Source organism: Vicugna pacos, chromosome 22 (genome assembly GCF_048564905.1).
Source record: "Vicugna pacos chromosome 22, VicPac4, whole genome shotgun sequence".
Classification (NCBI taxonomy): Eukaryota; Metazoa; Chordata; class Mammalia; order Artiodactyla; family Camelidae; genus Vicugna; species Vicugna pacos.
Window position 1 is genome coordinate 5848372 of NC_133008.1, and position 12848 is coordinate 5861219.

Here is a 12848-nt window from a genome sequence, read left to right on the forward strand (position 1 = left end):
CACAAGGGGACTTTAGGTTCTTAGAATGCCTAATGAGATGACAATAAATTCATTGTGGGACAGCTGCAAAACACAAGCCTGGGAGCTACTGCATTTTTTCTCGTCGGATAGACATGCATTGATGCTCTTCGTATCTTTACTCTTATGAAGTAAACATCTTAAAGGAATTCTCCCACCTTTTTAGAAAGATACCTGATTCACGTTGGGGAAATACATAAAACCTATGAAGCTATGGTCTCAGGAAGGCTAGTCGGCTCCATATAGTGCATGTGGAATGTGACAGTGATTTTAGTACATGCATCTCACCCAAACTCCACCTTGGAGCACTCTTTTCAAAAAGAGGGGATAAGTGTTTCTTGATTTTACACTGGGAAGTGGGTCCCAGATGCAGCCATATGTTGGGGAATACAAGAAACCTAGGGGAGTCCTTGCCATAAAAGAGTTTACAGGAGAGAAATAAAATCGTCTGAGAACACAACTGTAAAAATAGAATTAAGTATCAACAGAGATCAATGGGAAATCAGAATAAGACAATTTTAGTCAAAGAAATAGGTCACCGGGTAGACAGAATTGCGGTATGAGATCAACTGTGAAAGTTGTGTAGAGTTATAAAGGGGCAGGGGGATGTGGACGGTAGTTATAAAGGGGCAGGGGGATGTGGACGGTGTGTCCTCAGTGTTAATGAGTTAAAAGAGAAATTGTGCAGGAATAAACCAGCAGAGTTTCTAATGGAGACTCTCACTATGTCAGAAGGGGAGTTTTGAAATGATCTCCAGGTAAATGGAGACTTATCTTTAGGCAGTTATCAGACAGAAGTTAAAGATGAAGTTTGGCTTTTGATTTTGAGTGAAGTGGGGTGCATGCGTGTGTGTATGTGTGTGTGTGTGTGTGTAAGACCTTATTCTCTTGTTGCCTCACTCTACAAGTTTTCTTGAAGTGCCTCACCCAAATACAAACAATTGGTCCATGATCCACACTCCAAAACATCTCTTTCTTTCTCCATCCCAGTGAACTTACCCTTTGGGGCCAGTTTCCAGCTGACAGTCTTGGTAGGTAAGGAACTTTACACTGAATTGTGTATCTATAACTGCAGTAATGCATGACCCTTCTCCCAAGACTGTTCATGTTTGCAAAGAGTATTTCTACCTCAAAGAATCAGGGGAATGTCCCTTCAAAGAGCAGACCACTGAGAAGCCATTTTAGGGAACAGGGGACATCCCAGTGTCCCTGAGTTTTCTCCATATAAGTTGCTGTCTCCACACTGAAATGCACCTTAGGACAGAAAAGGACGTGTTCTTCAGCCGTACAGCCATTCACAGGCCTGTAAACAGTGGCACCTGTCACACTGAGGGTTGGGAGCAGAAAGCTGGGCAGGGAGGTGGTGCTCGCAAAATCCCATTTAGAGAATTATTTATTATTCTATTTTGCAGTTTATGCTTATAGCATCTGTAATAAATAAACACGCTCCAGAAGAAAGCACGACTTAACAAGGAGTAGATGAGACTGAATGTGACGACTCCAGCCCTGTACAAGAGTCACTGGCCCATTAAATGAATGTGCACAGCTACTTCTTAATGCTCTCCCTCAGTAATCAATTTCTGAAAATACCAAATAATTTTAAAGCAGCCCTGTCTGACCTCACTCGCCAGCGAAGCTGGACCAGCCCTCTCTGATTTGCCTACCTAGGTTTTAATCAATCAGATTTGACATTTGGGTTCTTTTTTCCTTGTTGTTTGTTTCTTTCCCTTGCCTGCACCTGCACCTTTTCCCTTCCCTTGGCGATATTAAACGGTTGAAGTGCCCGCCCTCAAGGTTAGAGCCCCAAATTGGAACTTAGTACTCACAGGCTTGGACATCTTTTGAAACAGCAGCAGAGGGATCTAAATGCCATTGCGAGAGGCTAGAACATTCTGAGGCTGGACGAAGGTTGAATTTCTGCCCAGATGAAAAGACCCAGGATGCCCAGAGTCTGAACGCAGATGGAACTTGAGAAAGAGGAACTGTCAGCCTGAAACATCTTCTGTTAGACTTTCAGACAGAGTGGGATTGAGGGAAAAGGGTTAAAAAAAAAAATCCGTTGTCAGTCTCCTTTTTTTTTTTTTTGACTAATAAAATTCTCCAGGTTATCCTTGATATTTTCCAGTTTCCTAGTTCATAAGAGATCATCTTTGTGAAAAGAGTTTTATAGATTCTCATTTGTTTGTTTGTTTATTTGTTTTTTGTTTGTTTATTGAGGAGCGGGAGGCAACTGGGTCTATTTATTTACTTAGTGGAGGCCCTGGGGGTTGAACCCAGGACCTCATGCATGCTAGGCATGCGTTCTACCGCTGAGCTATAGCCACTCCCTAGATTCTCTTGTTTAGATGTGTATTATATAATATAACTTTCTGATTTGTGTGCTTGTTTCTTTCTGTCTGGTCCCTACTTCCTCTTCTGTTTTTCCTCTTTTTAATCTTCCTCATCCTCTTACTCCCCCTCCTCCTCTTCCCGCCTCTTGTCACCATCCTTGTTTTGAATGTAAGTATTTGGACTGCATATTTGTGTTCCACCCCAAAACTGACATGTTGAAACCTAATTCCCAGTATGACAGGGTTTGGAGGCGGGGCCTTTGGGAAGTAATTAGGTCGTCAGGGTAGAGCTTTCATGAATGGGGTTAGTGCCCTTGTAAGAGACCCCATGGAGTCCCCTCACTCCCTTCTGCCATGTGAGGACACAGAGACAAGATGGCCATCTATGAACCAAAAAGCCTTGCCAGACACTGAATCTGCCAGCACCTTGATCTTGGACTTACCAGCCTCCATTACTGTCAATAATAAATTTCTGTTGTTTGTAAATGACCCAGTGAATGGTATTTCATAACAGCAGCCTGAACAGACTAAGTCAGAATCATAATGTATCTCAGTAAGTATGGACCACTGGGGGTGTGGGAAAAGGGCTTAACTGTAGAATATTATGAAAGTTCCTGATTTCCTATCAGGGAGGAGGGGGCGGCAAGGTGAGTATGATCAACTTAGTAATGTTAGTAAGATTAGAAGTGATACTCTGTTAAAAAAAATTAAAATGCTTTAGATAAGGGAAGTAATTGCTCTGACAGATGAGAAGATGGCAATTCAGGGAAAAAAAATTGAATTCTCAGGAAGCAAATTGATAGTTACTGAAAAATTAATTGAGACAAGACGGGATGTTGACAATATAGGAATAAATGGTTGTCAAACACCGGATCACATAGAGATGCTGAGTTTGTTCTAAAATTGCGAGAAAGAACAGGCTAAGCCCATCGCCTGTTCAATATACACAGTCTTGAGTTTTGAAGGTCATTACTATCAAAGGAGGTACATATAAATCAGTGGTCTGGGGGCACTTCCGGGTTGGGTTATAGTTAAAATTCCTGCTAGAATAAAGCAATGACATGCATATGAATTATGTGAAATAATGAATTATAGTAGGCAAACTGTCCATGGCAACTATCCAAGTGGGGTTCATATGAAATGTTTACCAAATAAGGACCTGAAATGGGCGATGAATTGGGGCAGGGATCAGCAAACTGCAGCCTCTGGGTTGAACCCAGCTGGCTGCGTGGTTTTATATGGTTCTTGAGGACATTGTATCAGTAGTTTTAACTGAGTGAAAAAAAATCATCAAAAAGAGAATATGCTTTTGTGACACCTAAAAAATTATATGAATTTCAAATTTCGGTGTCCATAAACAAAATTTTATTAGGTCGCCACCAAGTTCAATTTGTTTGGGTCTGTGGCTGCCTTGATGCTACAGTGGAATAGTTCAGTTGTTGCAACAGAGATTTTATGACCTGCAAAGCCTAAAATATCTACTATCTGATTTTTAACAAAAGAAAATTTCTAACTCCTCATCTGTGGGTTATGATTTAGGGAGACTGGATCCCTGTTGGTATATTTAATTCAATGAAACAGATATTGATTGAATATCTACTATTTCCAGGGATGCTTACTGTAATGTCTGAAATTAAATTGTAAATGCCTGTTCCTTTGGGGATTATTTGATACACAACGATTCATACCAGATTTTACCATAAGCTCAGTGCTAGGAGTGATATGAAGGGTTAAACATTAAGAGCCTATGAAAGTTCTCAATGTTCAAAAAAAAAAAAAGGTAGGAACATTCTAAAGTAAGAGCATGCTGTAAAAGAGCATGCTGTGAATTTTGGACAAGCGATGTCAGCAAACATGACATTCACCAGGAGTGAGAACATGTTTCATACTGCCCAAATACGAGCTATGTGGCAGAACCAAGGTGAAAGGAAAAAGTGAGTTTGGCCATATGTTGAGGAGATGCCAAGAATTTGGATTCGCCCATGGTAAAGGAATTTATTTTAGATCAATTGCGAAGAAGAGTGAGTCTGCCATATACTTCAGAGAAAGAACATCAATGAACTTAGCTACCAATTGGATGTGAGTGGCGAGGATACAGAGTCCAGGAGTTTCCTCGATGTGGTAACGTGGGGTTAACTGCATGTAGGATGGTCTTCCTAAGATGGTGAATGAAGGTGGGGAGCAAGACCGTGGTGAGAATGAGGTCTACCTGGGAAGGTCTGAATGGCCCATGGAACATTCATGGCCACAGACTGAAGCCCAGGAAAGAGATGTCTTGTAGTGGATGAGAAGGGTTGAGGATTATCAGTGCACAACGGGAGCTGAAGTCATGGGGGGGACGGGACTACCCAGGGAAGGCAGATCAAATGCAAAGCCAGGGGATCAGAGGGAGTCATTAGAACAATAATACTATTAAAGAGTTCTCAAAGGGTTGTAACACCAAATCTTCCTTACGCCTCCAAGACTTAAGACCTTGTGGAACTGAGAACGTGATTGTGCACCTGAGTACACAGTAAAAGGACAAAGCATTTGTAAACGGGTACATGCCTGTCACCAAAGATGACTCTGGCCACACTCATGGCTCTGGTGACAGTCCTTATTGTCCTTCTGATTTCTAATTATGGGCTGAAGCTCCTAAGGCTAAAAATAAAAAATAAAACCTCACACAAAGCAGGCTACCATGAACTTGCCCACTGCTCTTGGGAGACCAGCCTCTCCTCCAGCCCCAATTAGCTACATTGTCGTTTCTTGATTCCTCACCCAGTTTCAGAAGCTGATCACATTTTGTTTTTCACCATCTCCCTTTATTCCTCCCTTTGCCAGTTGCTAAGCACTCCCTTGTTGCTAAGTGGGATATGAGCACTTAATTTACTCCATTCTTTTTTCTCGTACCAGATTTTAGAAATTGCAGATCCTGTTTAATCAATGTGTAAATGCAATGCTTTTGATGTATTTTTCCTAAGAGCAATATTTTGATCATTCTTAATGATACTTAATGAAGTCACCGCATGATTTCTGATTGTACCTAATTGAAGCTTGTGACTTGCATTTCAATATTATCATCTTACAGCTTTAGGTCTATGAGATGAAATTTTTTCCAGGGCCCCAAAATATTAGAAAATGTAAAGAAGGGATGCTTTATTTAAAATCAAAAAATTATTCCAGAATAGATATGTGTGCATGTGAATGTATATACATATATATATATGAACTTAAATGGAAACTGAGACAAATTTCTCCAAATGAGTCTCGTATGTTGATGATAAAGGGAGCAACCTCTTTGATAAAGAGGAATTTTAACCACTAGTTTCAGGTCTTATAAAAGAATCTAAAGACCCTTGATATTAATACTTTTATATGAACCCCATACTGAACTACTTAAGGAATTCAACATGCAAGTGAATCTGAAACCAGGTCCCCCTAAACTGAGTTCCTCTGCTGAGTTTATGACTAACCTCTTTCTCCAAAATATTATTCTGTTTTCTTTTCCAACACCTGTTCCCTTTGAGATTGAGGAATATCAAAGAAAAGGGGGGATTGAAACTGAGCAAGACCCTGGTACAAAAGCCCTTCCGTGTCCCCTTGTTTCTTGTTTGTAGGAATAAAGATTTTGGCCTCTTAGACCTGCCCTGAGGTTCAAAGGACAGATTTAAATAGTTACTAACTAGAGAAGTGAGGGGATGCAGAAACAAAGAAAGGCATCAAGAAACAACAGTGCAGCGATGGGGCAGGGTCCAGGTTCTTCCTCAAAGTATGTACTTACAATCTGATACAGATCTCCGAGTTCTTCTACAGGAACTAAGGTCCCCACCCCGGTAGAAGATGGTTACTTCAGGCTGAGCACAAGTGCCTGGACCTCCGACTGGTTGGAACCAAGTGGCTGATGACTTGGAATACCACCAATTAACCTCACCATCAACCAACCAGAGGAGGGTCACACATCCTACCAAGTTTTGCCTATAAAAACTCTTCTCCCAAAACCATCAGGATTTTGGGTCTTTTGAGATGAGCCACCCGTTCTCCTTCGTTGGCCTTTGCAGTCAACCTTTCTCTGCTCCAAACTCCAACGCCTCAGTTTGTCTGGCCTCACTGTGTGTCAGACATGGGAACTTGGGTTCAACAATAACTCCTGGCCCTTGAAAATATAATAGATTGGGTATTTAGTTTTCTCGAAGCCTCTTCCAGAGACCCAGTCTCCATGTGATTGTGTGTCTGGGAGCCATGATACCAAAATTTGAACTAGCCCCAAACTTAATCTCAGTCTTTTAATTTTGCTTCTCTTTCATCAAAATGAGTCCATCGTGTGCCCCATTACCCCCTCCCTGGGTCCTTTTCTTTGCTTCAGGACAGCGGGTGGTAATGGCTTAATCAGAGGCAATAACCCCTGCTAATATGTTAACTAGCTAATATACGACTCCTCCTAGGAAAACACATTAGACTTGACCCAGATTTTTTTTCAAAAGAAGAAGAAGAAAAAGAGCTGTAGATGCCCCAGATGCCCTTAAGGGATAATACCATTACAGCAGCTTAACCCCACAGCAAGCCAGTGGGGGGGCTACTTAAGGGCAGCTTTTAACATCTTTGCTATCATATGGTTGTCTCCATGTTGGGTCAATTGTAGAAATAAATAGCAATTGTGATGCTGACAGAAATCAGTTCCACTGATTTCCTCTAATACCTCTCTCAGGGATTTCCTTGAAGATCGTAAAACACATCCAAAGCATAGATTGTGCATAACATCTTTGTACAAGTAGAGAGACCACCAGAGTCAAATACTTCTATCGTCAGCATCACTTTCTTTTCTTCTTCATGCTTTTCCTAGAAATTAAGGGTTGATAAAGACATTTCTAATGAATATTCATTTTTTTAGTCACCTGGTAAGAATGTTGGCCATTCTCCATATATTATAATAAATAAGGAAATGATAATTTCCATATTGAATAATAATTTCAATTGAATGAAGTTCAAAGTTTAGCCAGTGTGAAAGTTCAAACTCAAATTCAAGACTTTCAGTTCCAAGGCTGGGGCTTCTATCTGTTCATACAAGTGTTTTCCATCCTACTCCTCAGAGTTTGGTGGAAGCCAGGTTTAACTCGTGCATACATGGAATCTGTCTACTGAAATAAGTGCACAGTCTAAAAGTTCAGTATTATGCCTCATATGGCAGATTACTGAGGACTTAATCCAAGGATACAGCCTCTCTGAAAATTCTGAGGGGCTGTTCCAAAGAGGTAAAAGAGGAGCCAGGATTTATAGGAGTTTGGGGGAAAAAAAAACTCAGGTAGTGGAACATCAAAAGATTACTGCTAATTAAAGAAAAACACAAACATCTCAAGTTAATGAATTTAGCACTTTTCTATGTATGGGAAGATGCAAATGTCTCGGCTTAATGAAATCATTCCTTGATACCCACTTTAACTATGTAGGGCTAGTGTCCTCTTTTTCTCCATCCAGAATCCCTTCAGCGTGCACCATGGGGGCAGCCTCAGTGACTGCTGGCTTGTTGGTCACAACATCCTTTGCTTACTGATAGGGCGACATTCTTCGTCCACACATCATACTGATAGGTTGTGTTCAGTGTCTGGAGCACTGACTCCCACCCTCACTTCCTTCCAGCCTCTGTCCTCCAAACTCCCAAGGGAAAGATACTAATTCTATTGAGGCAAAAGGAGTCCACACAAGAATGGTAAATGTTTTTCCAGCTGCTGGAAGAGATAGTTAGACACTAACGTATGACTAATGGCAGTAACTGTAGTAACATAGTGTGACTATTGTCACCCTGGTCACTGCTTGGATACACATCTGTGGATTAGGTTAAGATTCTACTGAAAAATTCATCTCAACTTCCAAACTGTCTCACTTATGGACACTAGACAAATGGCCTGGTTGAGTCTTAGAAAGAGCCTATATAAAATAGTGTCCTTATCATCAAGGCACTCAGAGGACAGATTTGGAGACAACATACAAAAAGATCAGATACAATCCAGGGCAAATACTCTCGATAGCAGGCACTATAAAAATTCAGGAAAGGAGAGGAACACTTACCACGCCGAAGGCATTTTTTTTCCCAAATTATTTACATGGGTAATCTTGTTTATAATCTCAGTAAAGACAGGAAGCAGGTACTTTTATTATCCTCATTTTACAAAGGTGGAAGCTGGGACTTAGAAGATAAGCCGATGGCCCAAGTCACAGTTAAGTGACCAAGGCAAAATCTGAATTTAGACATCGACCTTCTGAACACAGACTGTGTATTCATCCTTCCTCACCTTGGCCCACATTCACTTGGATTAAGAGCTGGAATCCAACTGGGAGGAGAGAAGGAGGAACTTGTGTTAAAAATTCTTATCATCTCCCATGGGGGAATGACATACCATCATTTTAACTGCAGTAGAACTAAGTCCTCATATTTCTTGAGTGGATACAAAGAGTTTATCCACTGGCCATTACCGATTTGGAAGCAATTCTCTAATGGGCTGTGTTGGTTAATATTTGTCTCAGCTCCATGGACAATCATTTTGAGCTCCCGAAGCTCTAATTTGCATCACCTGGGGAGTTTGTTAAACGGAAGTTCTGACTGGGTGGGTCTGAGGTGGAGCCCGAGAGTCTGCATTTCTAAGAAGCCTCAAGTGATGCTGCTACTAATGGTCCACGGATTGCTCTTCCAGTATCAAGGTGGGATCTAAACCCATTTTGATCAGAATCCAGAGTTAATTATCATACTGACTGTGTAATTTCTCTCTGAACGTGTCCAGATTAGGGCATGTGTACAAGCTTTACTGTAGGACATGGAAGGTTATTTGACCAGGGCTAAAAGCATGTGAGAGGAGAAATCAGGACCGATGCCAAGAAAAAAGAATAAACAAAAAATAAAATAAAATAACAGTTCTGTTGAGCTCTTACACTCACACCCATCCGACTATATCAGGAGTTTTATATTTACTTACGAGTCACAGTTTAGGTACAATATTCACAATAGGAAATACATTCAGATAAGAGGAAGTCATTTTAGAGCGTCTTTTTGGGAATATGTCATAGGAGGTCTTGAAAGAACCAGTGATATTCGGAGTGGAGGAAGAACGTATTTACCAAGGGATGTGAGAACAAACTTACTGATAATGTAGTTTAATGGTAGACAGTGAAACAGGAAGTAGAAATATTCTATGCAACTCCAGAGAATACCATTAGAACGAATGCATGGAGATTATAGCAAAGCAATTTCCACTGAATCTGAAATAATCAGATTGGAAATACTCAACTGGAGGCCCATCAAAACTTTTCCAATAACCAGGCAGTTGAGATCCACATCCTATGTGAGAGATGGGATCGAATGACCTACAGAGATTCACCTCTAAGTCTTCGTGTATAAATACTATGAACTTAGGAATCATATGGCCAAGTCTTTCCACAATATTGTACTCAAGTTCAGCATCCAGATGAAATTTAATATAATAATAATAATTCCGTTATTTAGTTACATGTCTTGAAGGATGTCAGAGCAGATCTAATTTACGACCCCCCTGGAAAAAAAAGTAAAAATAATTCCCCTCACCTCCAGTCTTTAACACTCTGTAACTATTAAATAATATCCCACATGACCTAAACCACAGACATTTCTGCTCCAGACCAGCCACAAATGGAATTTCCCTCCCTCTAACCTCCTTCCAGGAAGAAAGAGCTCTTCCTTTTCAGAAGGAGGAAAAAAAGGAAGTGCATCAGAGAAGGTGAAAACAAAGTTTCCTTTAACTGGATTAAAGGAAAAGGACGTCATCAGTTCTGACTCTTCACAGGAGTCCAGAGGTCAAGATTGGGAAAGTCTTTGTTCTGCTTTGCTCCAACTGGAGTCCAGCTCGGACGGCTGTGTGTTTCTGTTTGTGGAGAGGAAGGGTGTTGTCCGAGAGGTTAGGAGGAGGAGCATGGGGAGAGCTGATTTGTTCCCTCTCGGATTTATGGGACAAAACCCACCACTATCACTAACAAAATACAATCTTCATTCCTGTCAACTCTACCACCTTACACACTGTCTGAAAAATAGACAAAATAGCGATCTAAAATCCTGGAACTGTCAAATCGCCATCCATTCTTCCAGGATCTGACTCACTTCCTTGGGGACATTGATCATCATTTGACGACCACGGAATTTCTCACTGGCTATAAAAGAGAATCTGCAAAGACTGTGACCATTAAAAAAAATCAATATTTTGGTCATTTTGCTGAGTACCTACTATGTGCTCAGTCATCTAACTGGTGTCCTGAGAGGCTGCAAGAGAGAGAGAAGACTTGTTCTCCTGTGGGCTGCGTTTTGTGTTCAACACTAGCTTTGGAGAGTTAAATTCCAATTCTAAGCCCTTGAAAGTGTGCATGTGTTTGCATGGGATTGTATCTGTATGTGTGAGTATGTTTGTGTAGGTGGAATGGTATTAATGAAACAAAGGTAGAACCACATTACAAAATTCTTTTTTTTTAATACCTTGGTGCAAGACGTCTCTTTCAGGCTTTGAATGAGAGGCACTAGTTCTGAGAATCTCTTTGTTTCTTTCACAAGAAGCTTCCGTATTTTTTTGTAAGAATAATAATGTCTAATAAACTGTGGCAGATTCCTCCATCACTTACAACCCTTTGGCAATGTACCAATGTGTGCATCTCAGCAGAAGCTGGGGTAGAGCCTTTTGTAATGACTCTATTGATGGTGGCTAATGCGCTATCACCCAAGCATCATATAGACCGTGACAGACACACCTACCGTATACCTAATGCTGATCAGGTACTGCACACTGTAAGGAAAATGGCTCATAAAAATCCCAGATGTCTTTTTTGTCCCCTCGCCACTCTCTTTCTCTCCACGTGTTTGTTCACAGCATCACTGTGCTATGTAAATAACTGCACTGGGGCATGTGATGGATGGGCGAGCAGATGGATAGACATCCCTGTCATTTTTGTTGATAGTTCTGCGGACAATTCCCTTGAACAATGAAAAGTAGAAGTTTAGATGGTCCGATGAACAAAAATTGCATGCCAAATTTAAAAGAAAAATGAAGACAATGGAAAACAAATAACATTCCTGAGACCGAATTTGTTAGGCTCCGTGAGACAGCTCGTGACAGAGTGGAGGATACTGGATTGGGAACTGGAACACCTGAGTTCTCATCCTGGATGGCTACCAAGTACTGGTGTGACCTGGGGCAAGTTGCTTAAGTTTTCTGATTTCCAGACGAAGGGTGGGGTTTGTGTTAGTCTCTAAATCCGCTTCTGGTTCTCATACTTTTTTTTAAGCATTCATTGATTTTTTTTTTCAAGTAGTGCCCTTTATGGTGTGGAGAACCTGGTAGAAATCTGTGTGGAAGAGCTTGACGAGAATAATTCCAATGTGTCAAGTTTGTGGCTCCATCTAGTCTGACTACAGGGGGAGCCCGTGAGAGGGTTCCCTGCCTCTGCTCTGGACCCCCAACCTCTCTGTGAAGTCTCATTCTCCACAAAGTAATTCTCTTCCTTCCCATACCACGTACCCTAATCGCCAAAACACCTGCCTGATGACTAGTCATTTATTCTTTGTCATGGAGGTTAGGAACACTATTCCTAGCCGTTTTTTTTTTTTTAAGAATTTATCTTTTTAAGGGAGTTTTAGGTTTACAGCAAAATTGAGAGGACAGGGCAGAGATTTCTCTTGCTCCCACACAAGCATCACCTCCCCCAATATTAATATCACTCACTAAAACAGTACCTTTTTTACCAAAGAGCCTACATTGGCATGTCATCATCACCTCAAGTCCATAGCTCACCTAGGATTCACTCTTGGTGTTGAACGCTCTCTGGGTTGGACAAACGTGTAATGAGATATATCTGTCACCCTAATATCACACAGAGTATTTTCACTGTCCTAAAAATCCTCTCTGCTTCACCTATCCATGTCTTTGCCTGAACCCCCACCATAGGCAACCACTGATCTTTTCATCTCCAGAGTTTTGTTTTTTCCAGACGGTTGAATAGGTGGGAGTTCACAGTATGTAGTCTTTTCAGATTGGTTTCTATTACTTAGTAATACACATTTAAGTTCCCTCCATGTCTTTTCATGGCTTTATAGCTCATTTCTTTTCAGTGCTGAATAATATTCCATTGCCTGGATGTACCATAGTCTATCTATCCATTCACACACTGAAGGACATCATGATAGTCCAGGCTTATTTTAAAGGGTGAAAGTTTAGACATTAGCAAAGGATTGGGGATGTGACTTGGAAGCAATGATGCACCAAAATTCTGCAAATCACAGAGTGGAATCAATAGGCTACCTTTTTAAAATCATTATAATCCCTACTATTAGGGAATAACATCCTTGATGGCAAATGTTTGGGTGCAAAATCAAATCCTGTCCAGATTTTCAGTTCTTTCTCAGGTTGAACTGTTTATCTGCAGAGGCTTCTAACTTAGACATAGATTATCAGGTAGTGGCGTTCTGAAAGTCTCGTCCTGAAGAAACAGAACCACTGTGAGGCCTTCAGCATA